The following is an 8,388-nucleotide window of genomic DNA, read 5'->3' as shown; positions in this document are numbered from 1 at the left end:
TGATAGCTTACAAAAGTAAGTGGTGAGTGCCTGGAGCTGGGCTAGTTGGCTAAACATGCTTCGAAAAGTTTAAGCTGAACGTAGAAAAAACGGAGCGAGGGAGAAAAAAAAACAGACACACAGCTTTTCAGATTCAGTTACAAAAGTATTCGCAATTGTTAAGCGTCAACAAGTATTTCTCATATTTGAGGATGCATTTATTACCAGTATTACTATAGGTAAAGTAAGATTACATGAACGGCTTTTAAATAACAACGTAAAACCATGTGTGAACGTTGTGCTGTACTTCTAGCTCCCATCAAGAATCACAGACTAAGGGAAATTGCCAAGGGCTTTGAGACAGGGCGGAATTTTCCTCATTGTGTGGGGAGCGTTGACGGAAAACACGGACATATCGAAGCCCTTGCCGATTCTGGAAGCCTGTACTATAACTACGAGGTGCTGTATATGGGTCTACAAATTTACTTTAACACATATCATGTTTTGCAAGAGCGCATGAAGTGAGGTAACATTCGGCTTTTCAGGGTAACCTACTCTATAGTGCTGATGGCCGTCGTGGACAGCAAGTTGAGGTTTATGGCCACAGACGCTGGAGCGTATGGCCACCAAAGTGATGGTGGCGTCTTCAAGGCGTCAAGGATAGGACAGTGCCTCAGTCAAGCTGCCTTAAATTGTCCACCACCAAATCTGCTGCCATCTTCCCATGTTGTCGCCGCGTCCGTCTTCGTTGGAGACGAGGCGTTTCAACTGAGGTCGGACTTTCTGAGGCCCTGTCCTGGTTGATACCTCAGCGATTATCTAAAAATATTCAACTATCGACTTTGTAGGGCGAGGTAACCTTTAGAATTGTTTTACTTGCATTATAATAACAAAAATCGCAGTGTTGTCTTTGTCCCATTTCAAGAAGGGGCGTCCAGAACGCATTCGAAATTTTGGATACTAGATTTTGCATCTTCCGCAGGCCAATCGACCTCCTCCCAGACCACGCGACTGGAGTCGTCCGCGCAGCTTGTGTACTGCACAACTACCTACAAGACGACAAGTTGCCCATGCTAAATGCCAATGCGGATTGAAGTCGACCACCTCAGCAACATCGTTGATGGCCAGTGCCGCAAGGAGGTCTCTCAACAAACAAACGCGTTCCTCTACCTACCGAGGCTGAAATCGCGGCACGTCGACCAATCTGCCCGAAAATGAAACACAGTGGCCACCGCAGTGAGAGACCTGTACTGCAGGTACTTTGTAAAGGAAGCTGCAATGTCATGGCAAAGGAACCGCGCTGGATTGAAATCCTAAGTAGTGTCAGCGGTATGGTGACAAATCACGAAGTTTTCAAGTTTTTGTGTGTGAGGATCGTCTGACCTATTTCCGGTGGAACAGGGAGCAGAGGCCACCATTAAAACAATATTCTGCCGCTGCTAGTTAGCTACTTTTGAAAGGGCGCTCTGGTGAGAGACGGCTTCCGTGTGAGGCCCACTAGGACTTTGAACAGAGAAAGTGAAACATCTGTATTGTACCAAGACCGGTGCTACTGGAGGGGGATGAAATTAGGGACTCTCCCTGTTCATGTACGCTCTTAATGTGCTTAACTAGGAGTGGACGTAATTTATACTCTACCGCCCGTGGAGGAGTGACACAGTCCTCTCAGATCCTTGGTTGGATAAATGGGACGAGTGTTTTCAGTGCACGTTCTGCAAGATACTGAACTGAGAAGCAGTCCTTAAAGGGAAGCCGGAACACTTCTTTAAAAAAGATGAGATAGAGCTTGATTCTAGCGTAGTTTTATCCCGTGGATATGAATATCACGTTCGTTTTCCCCGAAGATGTAACTAAACTCGAGAAAACACGAGAAACACCCGACACGTCGTGGCTTCATAAAAGGGCCTTTCGGCCGCAAAGCTCGTGTCGCTTGAGGGCCGCGCATGCAATCCCTAGCTTGCCAGGTGTATTCCCACGTACTGGCACAAGTGTTAACATCTTTTTCTGCCCTTCTTAAAAAAAAAATAGCAAGAGTACGCGTGCATAGCTTTGGTGGACGCTGCTAAAAGGAAGATTCCGAAAACTCCTTTTGTGGCGACACGCTCCTGGAAGGAGGGCCTTCGGCGGTACTTTGAAAATGATTTTCTGCAACCTCCATGCACCAAATTATAATATAAATAATTTCTATATTCAAGATCCTGGAGGTGAAATGAAGACGATTTAGGTGTGTTTCCTCAAATACAAAACCGCTTCAGCTTTCCTTAAACTTGGTGTGTGAGAGTTATTTGAGTGGTCTCCGAAGTATGTGCAATTTAGGTGGTTCAGGTAGATCTGCAACGTGCTGGAGGTAGTGTAGTGTTGAGAGGGAGTGTGTTTCTACACGCCGAAGAAGCGTAGAATCTGCCCTCTTTGCAGTGTGGGGTGGGCTGTAGGGGGTTATGTGGTTAAGACGAAACTATGACAGAAGGCACAATGAGTTTTTTTCTTGTCGTGCCTTGCGTTGTAGCTTCCGGGTCACGTAGGGGTCAATTTCGTCTGGCCATTGACAAGGGGCACTCGGATCGTCGGCGGCGTGCGTAGATGAGCGGGCGGCCTTGCAACACCGGCGCACAATTCAAATATTTGCCTTTTGGTGCTGGTGCACCCCATGACTCCAGCAACCTGTTATGTTCCTCTTTATTCATATTTGATGTCTGCCAAAAAGGTGAGCCTGTACTTGATTTTTTTTTCTTTTGTAATTGCATCTTTTTTGTCTTTTGTTAGTTGTTATCTTTCAACATTTAAAGCCAGCAATAAAAAATTTATTCCTGGATCACCCCTGCCTCATGTCATCTCTCTCGTTCATTTCCACCCCGGACCTGTTGCCTGCAAACCAGTCAATTTTTTTGTAGAAAATGGGTTGTGGTCTTTGCCTCTTTTACGGACAAACTGGCGGAAACTTTTTGAGGCAGGTATAGCTCAAAGTAGGTCGACAGAGTACCGGCTGATTCCCCACAGGGTGAGGTGCTATTTTACTGTTTTCATTGGACCTACGCTGCCCAATCGGGTCTTTACTTAACACAGAATGCGTTTTATCGGCCGACTTTCATGAAATGAACGACACGCTGGACGTGCAAAACACATTTTGTACTTCCTCAGTGTAGGTCAGCATAAACAAGCTAACGTAAATGTTTAGCTTTTTTTTTTTAATTCAAAACAATATTAGCGATTGCGAACATGACAAAAACACTGAAGATAAAGGAAACGGCATAAATAAAAAAAAAATCAGGTTTTCAGATGCAAAAAAAGCCAAAACAATCATGTTGGTGAAATAATCGCAAACTATGCACGAATCCAAATTGTCGCAGGATTTCTATGACAAATGTCACGCGTGGCACGTGTGACATGTGCGTAGGGGACTCATTGAATAGTAGAAAGACCCTTTCTTGAAATCTGTTTGGGGATCTGACACGAAGGTCTGTCCAGAAACCGAGAATCGCTGATCGGCACCTTGTAATTAAAGCCATTTTACACGCGTGTCGCTCGCGTAGCACGCGTTTACATATCAATAGTTGTTGTCACTATACGTAAAAATGTGAAGCTCGATTTTTATCAAGTGGCTTTAATAAAGAGCTGCTGTTCAGCGTTTCTCGGCTTCTAGACAGACCTTCGCGTCATCTGCAAACAGATTTGAAGAAAGGATCTTTCTACTACGCCACGAATCCCTTACGCAGAGTGATCGAACAGAAGCGTCAATTGTTATCGCCTGCAATTTTACAAAGGAAGCAATCACAACCTTCGCGTGGTACGCAAACGCCAGTTCGTTTTAATGCCGAGCTGAAGCTTACATCCCCCGGCGAAAAATATTCACATGGAAGAAGCACATCCGCCGCCCCACCCCCGCAGCGAATTTTGAAGACGACGACGTAGGTGACGCATTCTTGGTATTTTTGCTTCCCACGTTGCTATGACCACCGTGACGTGTTTCACGAGCCGCGTTTGATTGGCTGTCCGTCCCCTTCGCAAGAGCGGCCGTTCGCAAGGAAAGTTTGGCAAAATACGGAGTTGCGAATTAGTCGAATTCGCACCGCAACTGCGTTGTGCCGCAAGAACGGCGTCGCAATTGCGAAATCGCAGGCGAATTCGCACCATGTGAATCAGGCATTAGGCGATATCTCAAATGGACGGCCGTATTTTAGGAAAAAGAAGTCGAGATTGAGCCAGGCCGACGAGGCGCGTGACCGTCAAGATACCTAGTTTCCTCCTCTCTTCGCTTTGCTCCCTCAAGGACGCGAGGCGGAGAAGACGCGAGGCCGTTCCCTCTCCTTCTCGGAGAAACATGACGTCAACATTCCTGCCAAAAGCGCCTCTTTTTGTGAAAAATACGGTCATCCGTTCGAGATATCGCTGTATGAGTGATGTTTTGGTGTTTGTAGCATCCCGTTGCACGCTTTTGCCGCGTGTTTTAGGGAATCCAGATTTCGGTTCAGCATCCCTAAGCCCCCCTCCTCACTCACTGCCCTTCGCCTCCCGTAACGCGGTTGTATACAACCGCGTTACGGATTGCGTTACGGTTTGCGAACGCGGATCCGCTTCCAGTGTGAATGAGTGGGTAGAGTGCCTTCATACACAGACGTTTTTTTTGCTGAGTGGTGACATCTCAGCCATTTTTCCGCCCAATCTTTTTTTTTATGTATTTTGAAGTGCGTTCAGTCTGGTGTCGCTCAGCTCGAGCGCGTAGCGCTAATGCATAGACGCCATTTTGCCGCCTAAGTCACGCACCGATTGCGCCAGAGCGTCACGCGCTGGCAGATTCAGCGCAACAATGGATGTCCAAAACCTAAGACCAAGAGACATGTAAGTACCCTAGCCTCCCGTAAAGCCCCTTCATGTTTTAGAAGTAGCGCAAGGTGAGTCGATGCACGAGGCACGTGCAACGTGCAGCCTTGAGGTCATGGCGGCACAGCGCAGCACTGATAGAGTGTACTCTAGCGCTGAGCTAGGTTTCAGACACCATCTTCCCAGAAATGCCGCGCGGCCGGTGTCTCGAGCAATTCCACAACAATGAATGGGGCCACTTTTCCCGGGATAAGAGGGCTTTAGCCTGTTGATGATGATGATGGTGGTGGTGGTTTGCGGCTCTTCCCTTTTGAAGCGGGCGGTCCCGTAGAGTTTGGGACCTAGCCAGTGGGGATTTGGTTATCCCCGTTGGTTTGGGATCCGCCAGTTCTCTAACCTTCGCTTCGTGGCTTCCACCCGCTCACGCCACCCCCGTTGGTTATAGGTGTAGCGTCGGCGTTGTTGCCGTTAGTCCCACCCGCAGAGTCTGCCACTGAGCTGGAAGCAGACCCAAAGCCGAGTGCCTCTGCCAGTGCGAGCTCCCGGGTTGCCTGTCCACACTCCGCCGGTTGAACTGGTTGCAGACCGGTGCACGACAGCACAACGTGTTCAATTGTCTCATCTGCCTGACCCCACACGGCATGCTGCAGATTCCACCGTCTGGTCGAAGCGACGGCGATACACCTGCGTTCGCAGCCCTCCTGCGCGTGACTCAAAGAGGAGCCGGCTGCCCAGGCTGTTGTCGTATATTCTAGTCTCTGCCCAAATTTCGTGCTTATATCGGTGGTACATATATAGCGTCGACTTGGACTTCCCCGTTTCTGCCCACCGAGCTGCTTCCTCCTCTCTCACCCTGTTTCGTATCTCCATTTCCCACTTCCTGTCTGATGTAATAGTTACAGGGGTTGAAAAGAAGCCGTATTTCTTATCTAACATATACAGCCGCTTCCTCCAGCGAGTCTGCATCTCCGTGAGATACGTGTAGACGAAGGGTCTGTTGGCCCACCGGCCTCGGTCCATGAGACGGAGACGGCTGTCGTAGGTTATCTTAAGGTCGCTTCCCTGGCCTCAAACGACGACTACCCAAGATCTCCCAGAACTGCTTCGGTGGCCACCATTCCGTGACAGCCAAGAGCCTGCCTCCCGACCTCTCGCTGACGACGTTCCATGACTTCCCGCACTGTGCCAGGGACACAAAGAACCGCGTTGGCGAAGGTTAGTTCAGGCACCACAACCGCCTTCCAGAGTTCGCGAGTCACCAGAAAACGATTGCAACTTTAAAGATTACGTTTTCGGAGTACATTCGTACCTCGCACTGCTGCCTGTAGGAGGTGGGCATAATGATCGGACAAGTACACTGGCTTGTTGATCAGTACAGCTCCCAGGTATTTGTATGATTCCTGTGCCTGTGCTTGCTCGCCGTTCAGCTCCAGACTTTTTAATTTAGCCTCATCGAACCCGGCTAATTGAAGGACGGCCGACTTTTTGGCGTTGAACCGAAGGCCGAACGTAGCCGTCTCCGTCTCAGATATACATATTAGACGCTGAAGGTTCTTTACCGTCTCCGCCGTCAATACAATATCGTCCGCAAAGGTGAGGCCCGGCAGCATCCACTTCACCTCTACGCCTCCTTCCATGCGTGTCAGTGAAAAGCCCACCTCCGACTGGATCAGGCGTTCCTCCAACCCTGACACATACAAAATATAAAGAAGCGGGGAGAGTGGGCATCTCTGTCGGGAGACCCCTCGTCACTGTGACTTGCTCTAGGTCGACCCTTTTCAGTTGCGTCATTACTGTATTGCGTGAGCATAGGCGCCGTTTGACAGCTAGCCACCGATGAGGAAGGTGGAGCTCCACCAAACGCCGCACGAGTTGCGCGTGCGGCACACTGTCATATGCTTTTGCCACACCTAGAAAGCAGCACAGCAGTCTTCTTTCCTGTTTTCGGGCAAGTTCAATACACTGCGTGATGGTGAACAGGTTGTCTTCCAACCTTCTACCCCTCCGAAATCCGCCCTGAAGTTCGGTGAGCAGTTCGTTCTCTTCTGCCGATGCTGCCATATGTTCCTTTATAATGTGGGCAAAGGTCCGGCATACCGTCAAGGTCACGGTAAGGGGCCGATTGTCCTTGAGGAACTGTTTGCCGACCCTCCAGTCTTGGGGCACAGGTTCCTCTCCCCTTAAGATTGCTCCAAAGATATCCGCCAGCTGCTCCACTGCATCTTTCCCCAAGGACTTGAGAACGCTCGCCGAGACACCGTCCGATCCCTGGGAAATAGCCCCTTTCAAGCGTGCCAGTGCACGCACAACCATCACTCGGCCGATGTCCCCCTCTTGGTTGGAGTCCGATTGACCCGGGGCAAGTGCGCCTTCTTGTGGTGTGGACACCTCCTCAGGAGCAAATGTCTCCCTCAGGCACTTGGTGAGGTGGGTTCCAAGGTCTTCTGGCGGATTCCCCGTGCTCTCGTGAATTACGGTAACATCTTGGTCCTTTCTCTCCAGCGATCCAAGGTACTTCCAGAACTTTCTAGCTGCGTCCCTTCCGCTAGATCTAATATCTCGGACGGTCTCCAGATCCGCTGTTCTCATCGTCTCTTGGGTTAGTCGTTTAACATAGCACTTGCAGTCGTGGCATATATGGTCCATCTTCAAGCAACCTCACTCCCAGATTCAGTTCGGAGCGATTGTCGATGTTCCCTGTTGGCTTTCTGTCTAGCCAGTATAGCTTCTTTAACCTCTGTGTCCCACCCCCTCTTCCTCACTCTTCGTCCACTGGGCTGCCTGGATGCATGTTGCTTGATGAGACGCTTGAGCTCTGTCATGTACTGTCTGTAACCGGACGCTAGTATCCTTATGTTGCTTCTTTCAAATTTCTTCGTAACCCTTTTCACCTCCTTCTGAGCCAAATGTGCTCGTCTCTTGTACTGAGGACGAGTTTTCGCATTTGTCCATGTGTTCTTACTGAAGTCTAGTAGCACACAATTGTGGTCGCTGCCGACGCTGTGCTCGCCTTCCTCGTCGATGGAAACACCAACTAGGCTGTTACCAAGGCGCGAAGACACCTAAGCGTAATCAATGCAGGTTCTGCTTCCTCGGGCACACCACGTGTATTGACCCTTGCATGATACCCGTAAGTTAACTAGTTCAAGTTGAAACTCGTCTGCTAGATTCAGTAGCCGACGCCCGTTAGCATCTTCCCATCCGTCAAGTTCGTGGAGATGGCCGTTAAAGTCCCACATGATTAAGACATGTGCCCTAATATCTTTGGTGACACACGCCATAGTAGCTTCGTTCTCCTCGTCGCGCGCACTCCCCACCGATAGATAGACAATACACACAGAGACCCGTCACACTTGGGTTTGCAGCAAGGCCTCCACCCAGATATGATCTCCATAGAACCCCAACACCACCACCTCTTCGTTGACCCCCTTGGCGGTTGCACCCAGCCCAGTGCCAACCCGGGTGTACCGGGGGCTCCTCTAGGTCTCTAAGGTACGTTTCGGCCACCCCAAAAATGACCATTTCTTCAGACTCCAACTGGTTAAAGAGTTCCTCCCACTTTTGCTCCCGTCGTGCTCCTTGCAGGTTGAG

The sequence above is a fragment of the Ixodes scapularis genome, unplaced genomic scaffold, assembly GCF_016920785.2.
Source record: "Ixodes scapularis isolate PalLabHiFi unplaced genomic scaffold, ASM1692078v2 PGA_scaffold0__279_contigs__length_252992795, whole genome shotgun sequence".
Taxonomy (NCBI): Eukaryota; Metazoa; Arthropoda; class Arachnida; order Ixodida; family Ixodidae; genus Ixodes; species Ixodes scapularis.
The sequence above is the reverse complement of the archived record's forward strand: the minus strand, read 5'-3'. Positions refer to the sequence as shown.